Here is an 18,222-nt window from a genome sequence, read left to right as displayed (position 1 = left end):
GGAGGAGAAGCGGCACCTAACCCAGCCTGAGGGGTCAGGGAAGGCTTCCTGAAGGTGGGGGGCACCTGACATGAAGCTGAAAGGCAAGTAGGCATTGTCCTGATGAAAGCGGAGAGGGCTCTTTCTTTTCCAAGAGGCACAGAGGAAATCCAGGAGGACCAAGGTCAGTAGCCTGGGTAATGCTGTCATTTCAGAACTGGTCTAAGGACTTGGGGACCACAAAAGGGCCAGAGAGACAGAGGGCTAAGGAGAATTTCAAGGCAGGAATGGCTCACAGTGTGACTGGATGCAGCTCAAGCCAGGAGAGGGTCAAAGGCCTGGACTTGGCTAATCATAAAGGGCCTTAAGTGCCCTATGCCCTAGACATTTCAGGGAAGTGGCAGTGACAGAGGCCAGAGCACAGAGGCTGGAGCTGAGGAGGCGAGGAAGTAGAGATGGTGGATAAAGCTACTCACAGGAAGCTTGGCTGAGAACAGGGAGGGAGCTAACAGGAAATACAGCATCAAATTTTCTTTGCCAGCCTGAACCTCTGCTCTGAGCTCCAGACTCACTTCCGTCTTGAATTCCTTTTCCCTTACCCACCGCATCCAATATACCCTGTGACCTTCCTTCCACCCATTCACCATACAACAGCCAGAGTAGTCTTTTTAAGCTATAAATCAGCCCATCTTGCCCCCACGCAAAGTGTACAACGGTTTCCTGCTGCCCTTAGAATAAAATCTCATCCCCCAGCCATGACCTGTACATGCTTGTGCGACCTGGGCCCTGCTTCCCTCCCCAGCACCTTCTCCCGCACCCTCCCTCCTGCTCAGCATGGACCAGGCTGGCCTCTGTTCAGTCCCCAAACCCTCTAAGCACTTTTCTGCCTTAGGATCTTTGCTCAGGCTGCTCCCTCTGCCTGGAATGCTCCTCTCTTGCCCTCCCTCCTCCAACCCAAGCAGCCAAAGGGTGAATCACCTATAAAGGAACAGCCACCACAGAGGTGCTCCCCTCCCCCACCCCAGGGGTTCCCCTCAAGCCTACTTCAGAGTCCAGGTTCTCAGGTTCTCCAGGTGGGATATTTCCTGGCTCTCACCGCCAGGGGCTCTGATGTCAAAAACCTCAAGTCCTAGCTCATTTCTCTGCTGCCTATTAATTGGGTGTCTCTTGTCAAGGCACCACCTCACAGGGTCTGCCTCCCCAGCTGTTAGGAAGCTCATCTCAGAAGGTGTGTAGACACCCGGGTTCTCGCCCACCTGTCTCCCCCCGCCCTGGGGGCCCTCTCTCCTACCTTTGTGGTGCCCCGCCTGCCTTCATGGGGAACAGTCCTGGGCCCCTCAGCCCTTCCCCCTTCCCCAGCTCTGTCTCTCGAGGCAGGAGGAGTGTCCTCTCCATTCTGTCCTAGGCTCCACAGGTCCTGCCTCACTCTTTTCAGCCCCCTCTACCCTTCTGTGCACACTAAAACCCACACACCCCAAATTCATCTCCATCCAGTAAATGCCTCCTCTCAACCATCTCTCCTTTGGCCTTAGTCACCAGCTCCCATCCTAGGCCTGATGCATCAAAGCCTCCCAATCATAGACATTCTCTCCCCCCACCCTGTTCCTGGACATCGATACCCAGGGCAACCATGGAAACCATGGTTTGAAGACAGCAGAGCATCCACCAGTCTGGGCCCCCCCCCCCACCTCCATGGCTGATTGGATTTGAAATGAGCATGAAAATGTTTTAAGCCACTGAGATTTCAGCAGGGTTTACCTGTTACAGGAGCTAGCATTTCTCTATGTAATACAGGCTGAATTTAGATAGTTGAAGAGAAGGGGACAGGACTCTAGTGGTAAAGAAGAAAGGTTATACAAACGCCTGGCTCTAGGATTATTCGTGGCCTGATGACACCAGCTCCATTTATATACTCCTTATCCTCTTCAAAATACTTTAAAATACGTTTTCTCATCTGACACAACCATCATCATCATCACTTATCATTGGTGTTGTTATAATTAACAGTTTACAAATGAAGAAGCGGACTGAGAGACGTTAAGGGGTGTCCAAGGTCCCATCGCTAGTAAACGGAGGAGCCAAGATTGGACCACAGGACTCCTGACTCACAGTCCACTGGCAGCTCCCCCGCAGCATCCAGTCTCGCAAAGCCACACTCCGGTGCTACAAGAGACACTCTCGGCTAAAGTACACAAGGGTGCTGGAATCAAGCAAGGAAAGATAGGGAGTCTGGCAGAATTGGTTAAAGGCAGACTGGAGGACTTTATAAACATCAGACTGCGGAGTATAACTTTCATTTAATAGACAATGGGCAACAATAATCAGCCTCCACTTTCAAGTCTCACAGCAGTAATTTTATACCTTTACCTCTGTCTTCAAAGACCTTACTGCACCCTCTCCCCTTGGCTATCAGATGTTGCCAGAGGTCCACTTTACAAAGAAAATAGAAGCTTTTATGAGGGCAAAACTTCCAGCCCCCTAGCTTCTATAGACATACCTGTATCCCCAAATAGCCTTTCCCCTTTCCATACCAAGTGAAAGAGGCATCCCTCCTCTGGTAAAACTACTGACCCTGTGCACATCCCTCTATCCATGGAGGAAACCTTGATCAATCGTTTGTCCTTTCTCTCCCTTCTTCCTTTCTTCTAGCTCTGTTTCTTCAGCCTCTGAACATGCTAGAACCCCTCACATCCTAAAATCATCCCTTCCTCAGGAAGTTCACAGCCCCTTCTCCTCATACGTCATAACTGAGCTCCTTAAGAAGCAGCAGCAGCAAACATGCACCTCCACTTCATCACCCCAGGTCCTCTATTCCACCCACTGTAATGAATTATGACACTGAAACAGTCACCTCTAATGATACCTCCTAAGAGCTAGGTTCAATGGACAGACAGCAACATTTCTCTCGACCTTTATATGGGACTTGACAGTGCTGCATTCTTGAAATTCTCCCTGGCCATGATTTCCATGTCCACTCTCTCCTTCCTCCTCTCTGTCTGCTCCTTCTTGGTTTCCTTTACTGGCTCCTCTTCCTCTGCCTCTCCCCTAAATGTTAGTGTTTCCTAGGATTCCATTTTGATACCTCACCTTACCTTACAAACTCTGTTCTCTCTTTCTGAAATCACCCACAAACACAGCTTCAACTGACAGCTATAGACTGGTGACTTCCAAATTTACATCCCTTCAGTCTAGACCACTCATGTGATCTCTCCACACCCTGGCTACATTTGCCTGCCGGTATCTCCCCATGGATTCCATGGGCGCCTCAAATTCAACACAGCTAAAACCAAACCACTAAGCATCTTGCTTACCACACTTGTTCCACCTCTTTCTGCATTGATAATGACAGCATTTGTTGAGTACCATATCCGTCTTGGTTCTCCAGGAAAACAGAACCAAGAGGATATGAGTGTGTGTGTGTGTGTGTGTGTGTGTGTGTGTGTGTGTGTGTGTGTGTGTGTGTGTGTGTGTGTGTGTGTACACACATGCAAATTAAGAGATTTATTTTAAGGAACTGGCTCACATGATTGTAGGGGCTTGCAAGTCTGAAATCGGAAGAGAAGACCAGCAGGCTGGAAATGCAGGCCAAAGTTGATGCGCAGTCTTGGACTTAAACAGGCACTCTGGAGTCAGGGTCCGGCCCTCTCACCTCTACATCCACAGCACCCTACACAATGCCTGACACATAGCAGAAGCTCCATAAATGTTGGCTAATGACCAACTGGGTATAAAACGAAATGCTTTTATTCATTTATTTATTTTTGGCTGCGTTGGGTCTTTATTGCCACCTGCGGGCTTTCTCTAGTTGCAGCGAGCGGGGGCTACTCTTCATTGCGGTGCGCAGGCTTCTCATTGCGGTGGCTTCTCTTTGTTGCGGAGCATGGGCTCTAGGCACGCAGGCTTCAGTAGTTGTGGCATGCAGGTTCAGTAGTTGTGGCACACGGGCTTAGTTGCTCCATGGCATGTGGGATCTTCCCGGACCAGGGCTCAAACCCATGTCCCCTGCATTAGCAGGTGGATTCTTAACCACTGCACCACCAGGAAAGTCCCCGAAATGCTTTTAAATGCGAATGGGACAAAATGATGTAGAAGGCACTGAATTGTGATGAAGAAGAATCAGGAAACTTGAACAAGGGCTGGGCTGTAAATCAAGATACAGCCCTTCCGGGGCATTCACTTGCCAGAATTACCTGACCACTATCCCTACAACCAAATGGGGGACCCTCACATTGAAAGTAGCACATCAGTTCCAACTTGAATGTCTCAACAACCCTGTGAAGTTGGTGTGGCCAAGAAAAGGCCACATTTTATGAGTAATTTGAGGCTCAGAAAAACTAAGGGTCATGTCTAGGTTGCTACAGAAAATATCTACAATGAAGGGTCTTAGTTCTTCAGTGACAGGTATAAGGGGACCATAAAAACAACAGAAGGTCAGAACCAAAAAGGACCCACGCAGTTCAAAACTCTTTATCAAAATCTGCAAAAACTAAAAGTATCTTCTACTACTTACAAGGGATACTTTTTATTTTATTATGATTATTATTCAGATACATTTTTGTCTTACTGTACTATAATTCCATGGTATATATTAGATTATTAGCACTGTCACATATACGTTGTTGTAGTTATATACTAAATATCTAGAAGCACATACTGCTTTCTGAAGTAACTGCCAGTATGTATTAAATCTGTAGTTCTTTAGGGATGACTAGGTAGTCTGTATTAACTCCAGGCACCAAAAAATCGCTGGTTTTTAAATTTATTATTAATAAACATTAGAATTAGTGAAATATTAATAATATACAGCCCAAATATTATATTCGGTGATTTTCTGAAGCCATGGAGTAGTGGAAACTCTCCATTAGCTATTCCTACTGAACAAAGCTGATTACCCCCACCTATATTTGCATATATAGTAACTTGACCTTTTCAAAACTCTTATTTATGTACTGTCATTTAAGTATGATAAAACTCTTATAAACCTTTTTAAAAGGTGTTTCAGTCCAGTTGACAGAAAAGAGAGGCAAACGTCTAACGTCATGTAATTGATAAAAGGCAAAAGCAGGACTAGACACCAGGCCTTTCCACCTCCGCCTACCGTTACACTACAAAGCTATGGTGGCTTCCTGGCCATGGAGCTGCCAGACTGTCAGTGATATGAGGCCAGAGGGAGACCACGTCTGACTTGCTCCCAACAGTGGCTAGCACAGTACCTGACACACAGTAGACACATAAAAAGTACATTACTGGTGAGCAACTGAATTCGTTTTCTTAGAGTTGCTTTAGTCACCTGCATGGTAGTTTGGGACATACAGCATTGCCAAATATCTTGGCTTTTAAAATGCTATTGGCATTATCAGGAATAAGCAAAAAGTACTATCTTTTCAAAACTGTATGTGTTGATTCCCAAAGGGATCAGAATTCTGAGCCAGGGCCCCATTTCAGCACAAAAGGTAGCAAGTTGTATGTTTTTCAGCTTCCTAGAAAATTAAGTGTTGGCTTGATGGAGCAAGTGGGAGATTGAAACTAGAGTCTTCTCGTGGGAAAGAAAAAACTGCAAGGTCTCTGGCATAATATAACCATTTGCAAGGCTGGTACAATGGTCCAGCTGTCGCTAACTTACCACGGCAAGAAATGGGCTTGCTAAAGGAGTGTGGATTCACCCAGAAGGACACACATCAACACGACAGAATCTGTGGCACGAAGATGCAGGTCTGAGGCAGGACAAGCCCAGCAACAAGGAACACAGAGGCTTGGGGCAGGAAGAAAAATTCTGGGCATGGCTTCACAGCCTTCCTGTAAAACCCCACGTGCTCAGCCATGCTAGAGCAAGGAAGAACAAGAAGAAGCTGGCCGCCTTCAGTTTATTATGGTGTTCAAGAGGCCTCCTAACCCGGCAGACGATTCCTTTCCTATGAAGTTCTCACCAGTATCACTTACAGCTCCATCTTCCCCCAGTTCCTAAACCACACATCCAAACATATGCCTTCCATTGTCATTCAGATTGTCTAGTCACCACCACAGCACTGTATTTCCATTTCTTCAGGGATTTGAGATATCCACTGTGATTCCAAGATCACCTTTAAGGGCTTCCATAAAAGCACTTCCCCATCATACATTCCTTAATACTTCATATCTTACTTACAGAGACAAGTTATCCAAAATAATTAAGGCGTGAGGCATTCTGAATGAGTGAGTCATTTAGATAACTGAACGCTAATCCATTAAGCACCGAAATATTTCTATAGGCTTGCTAAAATAAATGATGCCTTAGTAAACAAAGAATATAAAAAATAGTTCAAAATTCTATCCAACTTTCAAGATCCAGTCTGATTACAAACATTCCCTGAAAGCATCCTCCAACCCCCTCTTGCCACCTCTACCCACCACCAGAAATAACCTCTCTTTTGCTGTGATCCCACATTTTGATTATACCTCCTTTGCAGCTCACTGCATGGTCTGCTTGAGGTTAGAGATTTAAATGCACCTTGTCTAACTTAAAAAAAAAAAAGTTCCTGAAGACCAGAGACCTTCTTTTTAATACCAAGGTGCCTAGTTCAAGGCAGGCCTACAAACACTTCACAAACTGAAATACTCTTAGTGATTCAGACGTTGTAAAGGGCACCATAACACAGCAGAGCCTTCCAGGGTTCCCGAGGTCTGGAGGGCAGGGAAGTGTGACATTAGAGAATATGTTAGTATCATTAAAATCCTCTTTGGCCTCTGTCAGTATTTCTCAGCTTTAGAGAAAGTGTTTTTCTACAAGGTAAAAATACTCTAAATTCCTGTTTGTTTGGGTTTTTTTCCTAAAAGGGAATTAGTTAATCTCAACTTGCAAACAGAAAGCTCTGGTGGAGCTGGCATTGCTAAACCTCCACTGGTCTCAAGATGTGCATTCGAATGGCTGTCTGCAGTTCAGCAGGGAGATGAGACAGCGCATGGAAGGACGTGATAAGTGACAGGAATATAGCCAAGATGCTATGCCATGTTTGACATCCAGTTCACCAGTCTGAAAGCCAGACTCCTCAGTCTGGAAATAAGGAACAGAGCACACGATCGAGCAATTAAAGTTTCAGGCTCAAGGTCCAAAGCAACCACTTCTAGCAGGGTAACAACATTGTTTTCCCAAAGCTTTAGTGTTTGGGCATGACAAAACAGGTGGTAAGTATAGTTTAATATTCCAAACACTCAACTCAAACCCTCCTCACCAGCAACAAGGGATTCTAAGTGGTCAGCCCAGGATGGTGAACTCCAAGTTCCCTCCCCAGCAGCTATTCTCTTGCAGGATTCCTTTTCCTTGTCATGGAAACAAACAGAATTTTCTTCATAAAAATAGGGAGGGCTTCCCTGGTGGCGCAGTGGTTGAGAGTCCGCCTGCCGATACAGGGGACACGGGTTCGTGCCTCGGTCCGGGAAGATCCCACATGCCGCGGAGCGGCTGGGCCCGTGAGCCATGGCCGCTGAGCCTGCGCGTCAGGAGCCTGTGCTCTGCAACGGGAGAGGCCACAACAGTGAGAGGCCCGCGTACCGCAAAAAAAAAAAAAAAAAAAGGGAGAATGGGGTGGTAGGGTTGCTGGTATCATGATATTAAGTATCTAGGCATGTTCGCAGCCCCTCAGGGATAATAACTGCTCTTGTCTTTGCCTTGTCATTGAGTAAAGGGTTTTTTAATCCAGTATCTTCAGAGACAGAACTGCGTCACATAAGTTAATTGTACTGATAACTGAAGCACTAAAACATGCAAGATTAGAACAGAAAGCTTTCTAAATTCAATCGCATTACTTCCTTCTCAAGCTTTCTGAACTAACCAAACCATAATTTGACCTATTCCTGCTGAACAGGATAGCAATTATGATTAATTAATGTATTCGGAGACCACAGAGGCAAACAAGACTGTTTCCTCTATGAATGTCCCCAAACTGCTGTACTTTGAATTATTTTGTGGAGAGTTTTTGTCTCTGTCATCACCAGCTGTCTCTTCCTGCTTTCGTCAGGGGGTTTGCCTCTAATGGAGGGTCTCTTAATTCAGTGCATCTGGTATCAGCTAGACCTGGAAAGGCAAGCTATTAAGAGTCACCGGCTAAGGCTCTCTCTCACCAGCCTCACTTCAGACCCCGGCAGTCGGCCTCCAGACCCCGTGTTCTTACCCACTACAGGCACATTTCCCAAACTTGCCTAATTATAAAGGACTACCAGGTGTGTGTGTGGAGGGCGGAGTGTTAAAATGCACATTCTCAGACTCCTGTCCTAGAAATTCTAATTCAGTGGGCCTGGGGTGGAGCCCTGGAATCTGTGTTTTTAAAACAGACCCTCAGATGATTTCCATGACCAGGTTTAGAAACACAAATCTATATGCCATCCATGCTGCCCACCTAGAATTGGGACTCCTTCAGAAGCATAATGAACCTGGGCCAAGGCCAACTTCTTCCAAAGAGACCTTGCAACCCACAAAGCTTCCAGGTCACTGCTCTGCCAATGCCCTGATCCTCTGCGGCTCCTGCAGGCTGGTCATCACACCTCTTCTCATTGCCAGTATGTCATTCACCGAAGATTTGGCACGCCTTCCTTCTCTCCACCCCAAATGTCCCGCCACCCTTTTGATGGCTTGGATAACCACATGGATGACCCAAACAACACTCAAGCCTCAGTTACTTGACCTTCTTCACTGAGTTCGCTTCACTTCAGCCACTTATTTCTGTGGCAAAACCCAGGTGCCTGTCATGTCCAGTAATTAATTGCTCCAACTCTGAAATCTTCCACTCACATGTCACTCTCTAACCACATCCTCCTATTACTCCATCGCTCCAATACATCCACTGCTTGATTTCATCCACACCTCTGGTCCTTTTCTCATCCACGTGCAGCAGAGACCCCCTTACTGCTCGTGTTAATCACTCCCTGCTCAACACCCTCAGTTCCTCTGCTCCACTGTCCTTCCGCTGCTCACCCCCAGCAAAATTCAACCCTGGCTCAGTCCAGCTATATGTCTTCTTTGCTCCTAAACCCAGGCAGCTGAATGCTCCTGGTGCCCTGATCAATCCACGGTCTCTTACCTCAACAGAGCCCTGCATACTGCCGAGAGGTCATGGACGTTGCCCCAAGTTCACTCTTCCTCTTCCTGACCTCAGCTGTACGTCAAATCTCCTTGTTTTTCCTCTGACCTCTTCCCTCTTACTCTTAGAGGACAACCTCACCCTCTATTTCACAAAGATGATGGAAGTCATCAGACTGGCACTTGCTCTTAAGTCATCCCACCAGAAAATGCAACTGTGCCCAGATATTCCATCATAAGGGCTGCCAAGCCCATCCATGCCTGTGCTGGGCCTACTGTTTGCTTGGTTATTTGAAGTAAACTCCCTGGTGATAATCATAACTGAAGTAAGCTGTAACGGTGGTGAATGGGGAAAAAAAATAGCCAGCCTCTCAAAGGATCCCTCTACCCTGAGAATCTTTTTAAGATTGGGAGGAGTTTAAAAAGAAAAAGAAGAAAACAAAACTATCTTACCTACAAGCATTGAACAAGTTTAAATACAAACATAAAGTTGCCTACATCAATAGAATGATTATAAATCCCAAGCCAAATAGTTAATTGCCTGATAATTTTTATAAACTCAAAACCAGAGTCACTGAAACACTACTGTTAGTTATGGTTTCTGTTTTTCACTCTTAACCAAACTCTAGTTTATTGATGGGGCTAAAAGTCTTTTCCTAACTTTTTTTTCCTCCTTATAATATTAATATTGATAGCTAACATTGACTGTTTTTTGCATATAATTATGCTACTCACAATGACCCTGTGAGATAAGAACTATTATTTTTCTCCATTTCCACCTGAAAAAAACAGACTTAGACATGTTAAGGAATTTGCCCAAGAGCTTGCAGCTAGAAAGTGGCAAAGGTAAAAGTAAAACACAGAGCCCAAACACAAACTCATCTCTGTTCTTTGGCACAGTGGTTATCAACAGAAACTTCCCAGGAAATGCACCACCCTAACCCAAGCATTTTTTTTTATACTCCAATATATGCTCAAAAACACAAACATGAGGAACCACCCAATATTAATATCACCGCATATTCCACATTCATTCACTCATTCCTACATTCATATCAGAAGGCAGCAGTGAATCAAAGGGAAGCAATGAATTCTACAGTCAGATCATACAGATCCAAATTCTAGCTCTGCCACTTTCTTAGCTGCCATATTTTAAAAGTTACTTCTCTAAGCTCAATTTTCTCAAAACAAAAAAACCCCCCCAAATGATAATATAATAATGATGGTAATATAATAATATAATGATGGTAATATAATAATATAATGGTAATATAATAACCATCACCACCTTAGTAGGTTCTCCCAGAGATTTAGAGATAATGCACGAACACACTTAGCCACGGACCTGGCACATAGTCTCAAGAAAGGTTAGCTGTTATAATAATTCTTATCATTCAGAAGGTACTGGGGACCTGCAGCTGGTGGAATCTAGGCAGAGCACAGTGCCCAGACTGGACCATAAACAGGCCAAGGCTGTCCCTGCCCTCTTGGTCTTGCAGTCTACTGGAGTAGACAATAAAGAAGGAAACAAACATATGAATGAAATACTTGGAATTTTAGTGAAGTGCTAGCAGGAAATGAACACGTACTGAGAGGGGGACAATTGGGAGGAAGCTACTGTAAAGGGGTGATCAGGGAAGAGGCTCCTCTGAGGAGGGACATTTTTGCTGAGCCCAGATGTTGGAGAAGGACCTTCCACAAGAAGAGTCGGGGGAACAGTGTCGGACAGAGGGAAGGGCTGTACAGAAGAGGAGAAGAACTTGGCATTGAGAGGAACCGATGATGCTCCCACCTGACAGGAGCGCAGCGAGTGAGAAGCGGAGCAGAGAGGAGACAGAGGCTGGCACCTGAGTAAGTGTGCACGTGGGTCTGAGGGCGGTAGGGAGCCTCGAAGTGGGCAGGGGATGAGCAGGGTGACAGGGACTGGTAGGCTCACTGGCTGCTGGCAGGAGAACGGGTTAGCGAAGGCAGGAGTGGATGCTGGGAGACCAGGTGACAGGCAGGAACAGTCATCCAGCTGAGAGAAGACGGTGGCTGGATTAGGAGGACGGAGGGAAGGGAGGATCTGAAGTACCTGGAAGCTAGGCCGACAGGCCACGCTGACAGACTGGAGGTAGGGTGAGGAATCGGGAAAAATCCAGGTCAACTTTCAGGTCTCTGGCGAAACGATGAATGGACAGTAATGACATTGAGACAGGGAAGGCTCAGGGCAGGGGAAAGCTGGATGAGAGAGGGGAGAGGGGTCAAGAATGAGGAATACAAATTTGGAAGTTTGAGGGGGAGATTGAGCAATCGATTTTGGACACGTGAAGTTTGGGATCACTGTGAGGCTGCCAGGAGAGAGAGAAGGGGGGCGGTACGTAAAAATGTAAGTCTAGGGCTTCCCTGGTGGCGCAGTGGTTGAGAGTCTGCCTGCCAATGCAGGGGACACGGGTTCGTGCCCCTGTCCGGGAAGATCCCACGTGCCGCGGAGCTGCTGGGTGCGTGGGCCATGGCCGCTGAGCCTGTGCTCCGCAACGGGAGAGGCCACAACAGTGAGAGGCCCGCGTACCGCAAAACAAAAAAAACAAAAACAAAAAAAAAATGTAAGTCTAGAACCAAAGAAGGGTCCAGGCGGGAGGTGTTACTGAGGTAGTCATCTGCATCCAGAGGGTAATCAAGCCCTGGGAATGGATGAGATCACTTAGGAAGAGACTATGATGAGAGAAGGGAGGGAGCCAAGCGAGAAAAGAGAAGAAGTAATACCAAATCAGGTCGGTAATCTAAAACGAAATGTGGTAATGTAGCCCATACAAAACCACACAGAACTGCCCCGACTATGTGCTTGATAAATGCCCGTGGAACAAAGAAAAATTAATTAACACACTCCCTTTAGGCCTTAAAAGAATAAAATTTTTCATTTAGGATTTTTTTTCCCAAGTTCTCATATGTTTGAGGCATAAGAAAAAAGATTTTGAAGGTTTGGATTGTGTTCAAAGGAATTCTTCTCCTTTAGAGCAAAAAGCAAGGATTCTTTTCAAAAACTCACTGAAATTAAAGATTGCCTACTTGAAATATAAGCTTTTAGAAAGCTTACACTCACACTATATTCTCTCTGTAAAAATTCTACCCCAATATACAATTTTTCCCTTCCTTATAATGAAAATTCAATTATATGTTCTATTACAGATGTCATTTCATCCTGAAAGATGAAGCTGGTACTTTCAAACAGTTCAAGAGTCACGTGAGAGTTGTAAAATGCTCAAGAGATCAAGGATTTATTTTAAAATGTTTAAAAAAAAAAAAAAACTTAAGTTACCTGCTAGGCCATCCAAAAACTGATAAACAGGGAATTGAAAAGGATAAAACTGCCAGGAAAATAAGTAAATATAGCAGCTACTCCTCAAATGAAAATGCATTAAAGCTGTAATTATATCTCTGGGTATCTATTGACACAGAAAACTCACTATCCTCTTGAGGCTAATACTATCACTACGAACTACCAGACTGAAATCATAGCAGTAAACACAACTGAGATACTTTATACGTTTCAAAGTTTTCCAATGTAACACAAGGTATAATGCATAAGAAGGAGAGTCAGTAACATTTGCCAAAACTGTTCCTTCCCTCAACTGTTCAAGTTAAATCAAGATTGTAATTCTTTTTAAGATCATAAGCCTCACTTTGTAAAATTCTTCTCCTCAGATATGTAAAGGAGAGGACTATCCTGACTTTTAAAGGATTGTTATCCCACTTCATGATATAGCAATCTAAAAGCCTAGGAGGAAAAAAATAAATGGTTCTGATGAACCTACAGGCAGGACAGGAATAAAGACACAGACATAAAGAATGGATTTGAGAACACGGGGAGGGGGCAGGGTAAGCTGGGACGAAGTGAGAGAGTAGCATGGACATATACACACTACCAAATGTAAAATAGATAGCTAGTGGGAAGCAGCCACATAGCACAGGGAGATCAGCTCAGTGCTGTGTGACCACCTAGAGGGGTGGGTTAGGGAGGGTGGGAGGGAGACGCAAGAGGGAGGGGATATGGGGATACATGTATATGTATAGCTGATTCACTTTGTTAGACAGCAGAAACTAACACACCATTGTAAAGCAATTATACTCCAATAAAGATGTTAATAAATAAATAAATAAATAAAATAAAAGCCTAGGAGGCTACCAGGAAGGTTACATGCATGGATGGGTAATAAGCATTCATTCATTCAACAAATATTAAGCACCAAAATGGGTCAGGTCCTCTCTGGGCCCTTGAAGATACACCAGTGAAAAAAGCCTCACACTTCCAGATTAATCGAGGGAAAGAGACAATAAACCAACAAATAAATAGGTATTTGCCAAGTGTGGTAAGTGCCATAAAGAAAAGTAAGGTTGGTTAAGGAGGACAGGGGAATGGGGTGTATCCTCCACAGAGTGGTCAGGGAAAGGCCTTAAAAGGTTACACTGGAGCAGAGCCTGAGGGAAGAAGAATCATGGTGTCCAGGGAACAGAGTTCCAAGCCGACGCAATAGCAAATGCAAAGGCGAGGAGGCTGGCGCATGCTTGAAGTTTTTAAGGAATAGCAAAAAGATCTGTCTGGCAAGGCTGGAAGTGAGGACACAGAGGTAGCCTTGTAGACCAAAGCAAGGACTTCAGATTTTACTTTAAGATGTGACGCTGTTGGAGCTCTCTAAGCAAAGGACCTAATCTTTTTAAAAGGCTCAAAAAAGGAACAAGTTCTTATTAAAACAAGACATACCTCTCACAATCTATTTATAAGTGTAAAAAAGCAGACAATAAAACAATCTTATGGTAAAGCAGCATTTCTGTAAGAAAAAAAAATACATATGGGAACAAAAGACTAACGGGATAAATACCAAACTATGGTTTACTATGGTTTGTGGGATGGTGGGTTTTTTCTTATGCTTTTCTTAGGTGTTTTTTTTCCCCTAGTTTTCTGCCTTAAACATGAGTTATTTTTGTAATTTTTGATGTTATCTTAGAAAAGAAAAAAACCCACTCCCACATGAGACTGCCCTAGTCTGAAATCTTAGTTAAATATGACAAAAAAAAAAAAAAAATGGGGACCATTTTCTCCCCAAATTACCCTGCTTCCCATGCAATGTTTTCCTGTTAGGAAGCACTGTACAAATCAAGCGCCACGCAATGTATCAAGGTCACAAAACCAACTTGGTTAATATGTTTATCATTACATAGCAGCTCTGTCCTCTACAGCAACTTTGATACCATCTTTCCAAGGCAGCAACAGAAGGGCCCTTTTCATTAATTTCCTAACTCTCTTAGCTACTACTATGCCGCTTCTGGATTTTTCCACTGTATGTCTCTTAGAAACAAATTAAGCCCGAATAAGTTGTTCCAGCTAATGAAGTGCGCTTTTGGCTCTTTCCCCGTGGTTGAGAATTATCCGGCAAAATACCAATTGTTTTAGGACGCATTTTCTCTTAGTTTTGAAATATGCAATACGAAGTTACTGCAAATAAAGAACATTAAGATAACAGCATACAAGAGCATGTATAAATGGAAACTACTGTAATTCTTCTTAAAATTGAGGATGTGTGGAGGTCTCATGAATAAACATACTATACGTCCACATGACACAGATAAAGACGGAAAGGAGTGTGCCCTCCCTCCTCCTCTACACCCCCCTCCCCCCGCCCCACCACATAACATTTTCTCGCAGGGCAAAAGCCCAGGGCAATCACTGCTCAGAAACGCAAACCACGCAACTCAAAATGACTCAAGCTCTCAAAACACTTTCCACCTAAGCTCCTCATCCCACCCACTCCTCAATCACTTCCGACAGGCTTCTCTGAATGGAAATCCCAAACTGGGAAGGTTTAGCAAGCCCCCAAACTCTGCTCACATGCCACCTGCGGCATCCGGGGAGCCAGAGCCCAGCTTCGCTGCCTTCTCGAGGGCAAACACCGGTCCCAGGATGGAGAAGTCTACTGCACCCAGAGTGGCTCGAGTCCCTGCTCAGCTGCCTCCCTGGCCGAGCGGACCAGAGCCTGGGGCTGCCCCCATCCCCGCAGGACGCAGCCGGCCCGAGGGACTTGGAGCAAGCGGCTCTCGGCCGCCCGGCATCTCCGCCCCACGTTGGTCAGGCCGCCCCCCGCGCTCCCCTCCCGGCGCTCGGGCGCACACTTGGTGCTCACAGCCGGCGCACACGGGGACACGCACCCTCACATGGTCCGGCGGGCATCTGCGGACACCCCCACTGCCCCGCCACAACCCCCTCGTTGCAGCCGTGTGGCCCGCGGGGGCTACTCGGACCCCAGGGAGCGGCGGCGGCGGCACCCTCACGCCTCCAGGGTGCCCGAGCCAGCAGCGAGGTCGGGGGGGGGGGGGTGCTGACAGATGGGGCGGAGGGAGGGGCTTCGGGGGGAAGGGGCGGAGCGTCCCAGCCAGGGGGTGCTGGCGGCTGACAGAAAGACCCGGGGCAGCCGGCGGGAGGGGGTGGCGGACACTGCGGGCAGGGCCGGGGGCCAGGTGTGGTGGGAGGAGCTCGCGCAGACACAGGGGGCTGACAGGAGGAGACACACACACACACACGGGGACTGACAGTCGCGGGGGCACACGGGGCCGGCGGGCCGCGGCGAGCACTCACCTGGCAGCGGCAGCGGCGGAGGCGCCCGCGGCCGGGCTGCTCTCCCCGCGCTCCGGGCCTCCCTCCCGGCGGGCGGGCGGCCGGCCTGCCGGCCGGCGCAGGCCCCACGGACGTGGAGGCGGTGGCGGCGGCGGCGGCGGCGCTGGCGGCGGCGGCGGCGGCGGCGGCGGCGACGCCGGAGCCGCGGACTACTGGGCGGCGGGGACGCAGCTGCACCAACCGACTCCGGGCCGCTCGGCTCGGCTCGGCCGCACTCGGAGGCGCTCGGTTCCGCTCGGCCCCGCTCGGCTCGGCTGGGGGCGTGGCCCGAGGCCCCCCGCCCAGGTCGCCTCTGGCGCCCGGGGGGGCGGGGCTTTCGTGCGGGCGCAAGCCCCCTGACGTCGCAGAAAGCGGACCTTACCCCGGGCGCATGCGCGGGCGCCGCTCCCGCTTCTCCCCGCGTGGAGGCTGGAGGGGGCGGAGAAGGAGGGGACCGGGGGCGGATGCTGCGGTTCTGGAGGTTCCCGGCTTTTGTACTCCGTATCCTGGTCCTTCTAGAGGACCACCTGAGGAAAGCCACGGCAGGCTGTACTTTCAAAAAGATGCAGGCAGGGCAGGGACCCTGGCCCTTTCCCGGCCCCTCTGCTCCCACTCCCGTGTTTCCCAACGAGCATCGCCTGGGATTTGGTTTTTCTTTTATCCCACTAGCACAGCACCGCAATTTTTTATCTCTTCTGTTTCTTAACAACAACGACGACTTCCGATGACTGCTTTCTTAACATTAAGTCTTCAGGTACTTGAGAACTTTCAAGCATCAGTTAGCCCCCTCAGGTACAATAATGCTCTTTTTTCACAGCTTCTATTGTGGAACCTGTAACGCCTGAGGTGAGGGTGACCCTTTTCTGAGTTTTTGTCACAAGTTCCAGGCACCTTTTTTGTTATGGAGTCCATGTCTGTAGCAAATATGCCCAGAAAGTGGTCCCCACCTTTAGCATCTCTAGTCTGACATACGTAGGTTGAAATCCTGCGTCTGCATTATACTAGCAGATTAATAATTGGCTGAGTGACTTTGGATATGCTATTTAATCTCTCATCCATAAAAGAGCAATGAAAATATCAGTAATGAAGCCAATAGGAATGACTGAAAGGATTAAATAACAGCACATGTGCAGCTTTCTGCACAGTGCCTGGTGTTCAATAAACAACACTGACTTTAACTTCAGGTTGCATCATAACCTTCAGATCCTGAAAACCAGTGAACATAAACAAGCGCTGAGCAATATGTCCAACTTGACACGTCCAAAGCCAAACTGTGGAACTTGCACCTTTCAAAGTCTTCCCCACCTCAGTTAAGGTCAATTCCATCCTTCCAGTGGCTTCCACCAAACCTTTAAGTCATCCTTGACTCCTCTCTTCCTATTATATCCCACATGTAATCCAGTAGCAAAGTCTGTCAGCTCTACTTTTAAAATACCCTCATTTGAGCCCTCATCTTCTCTGTCCTGGAATATTGCAATAACTTCCAAACTGCTCTCCTTGATTCCACTCTGCTCTCATAGAACTTGTTCTCAAGCAGCCAGAGAGATTCTTTTAAATCCTAAGTCCTAAACCTATTTCCCTCCTCTAAAGCCTCCAATGGCTTCCCATCTCAGACAGAGCAAAAACCAAAAAATTTTTTTCAAGGGCCTCCAAGATCCTATTTGATCTCCCCCTCCCCCCTCCTTACACTCCCCCACCTCTCTAACTGCATCTCTGTCCACTCAACCCCTTAACTACTTTCCAGTCACACTAGCCTCCTTCTTGCTCCTGGAATGTGCAGGCTCACTCCTACCCCAGGACCTTTGCACTGAGTGTTTCTTCCCCCAAGATATCAGAAACACATATGCCCTTAATCCAAATTTCTATTCAGAAGTCACCTTCCCAGAAAGACATTCCCAGAACACTCTCCTAAAACATCAAGTCCCAAGCCCCATCATTCTCTCCCATCATCTTGCTTTACTTTTCCTCGTAGCCCTTATGAGCTCAATAGCATCTGTAATGTTCTGAGAGCAGGAACTTTGTGTTATCCACCTGCAGCATCTGGAATATGGCCTGATGTTCTTAGCTGTTCAATAAATATTTTTTGAATGAGTAAGTATATATACAGTTGACCCTTGAACAACACAGGTTTGAACTGCACATGTCATGGATCTTTTTCAATAAAGACATACCACTGTATTACACGATCCATGGTTGGTTGAATCCGAGGATGTGGAAGCAGGGGTACCGAGGGCCAATTATGGGGCTTGAGCATCCATGGATGTTGGTATCTGCAGCAGATCCTGGAAACAGCCCCCCACAGATACTGAGGAACAGCTGTATATAGGATATGTTACTCCCGTTTAAAATTTCATTTATTCAACAAACTTTTTCGAGCATCTATTCTGATCCAGCACTGTGGGATACAGAGATAAACAACGCACTCTCCCAACCACTAAGAACTCAGTATTTCAGAGGAGCCAGACATGGAAAGAAAGAATTCTGGAAGAAGATATGTAACACTAGATGTATGTGTCAACTGCTTTCGGAAGCAGAGAGAAGGACATCATTCGTACTACATAGG

At 46.8% G+C, this 18,222-nt stretch overlaps 1 protein-coding gene across 9 annotated transcripts in view; it reads right to left on the bottom strand.

Annotated features, from left to right (window-relative positions):
- The window catches only part of ZHX3 (zinc fingers and homeoboxes 3), a 142,436-nt gene that overhangs the window by 106,777 nt on the left and 17,437 nt on the right, over positions 1–18,222 (bottom strand). Inside the window, exon 1 of one of the 9 annotated variants that reach the window (XR_004484880.2) lies at positions 15,215–15,368. The exons of 7 other annotated variants lie outside the window; for them this stretch is intronic. The gene's annotated coding sequence lies outside the window, so the exon portion shown is untranslated. Of the gene's footprint in view, positions 1–14,897; positions 15,114–15,214; positions 15,369–18,222 lie in introns of those variants that run through there. One more of the 9 variants, XR_007472240.1, reaches the window with a different exon arrangement.

The sequence above is a fragment of the Orcinus orca genome, chromosome 16 (genome assembly GCF_937001465.1).
Source record: "Orcinus orca chromosome 16, mOrcOrc1.1, whole genome shotgun sequence".
NCBI lineage: Eukaryota > Metazoa > Chordata > Mammalia > Artiodactyla > Delphinidae > Orcinus > Orcinus orca.
This window is presented reverse-complemented; position numbering and strand designations above follow the sequence as displayed.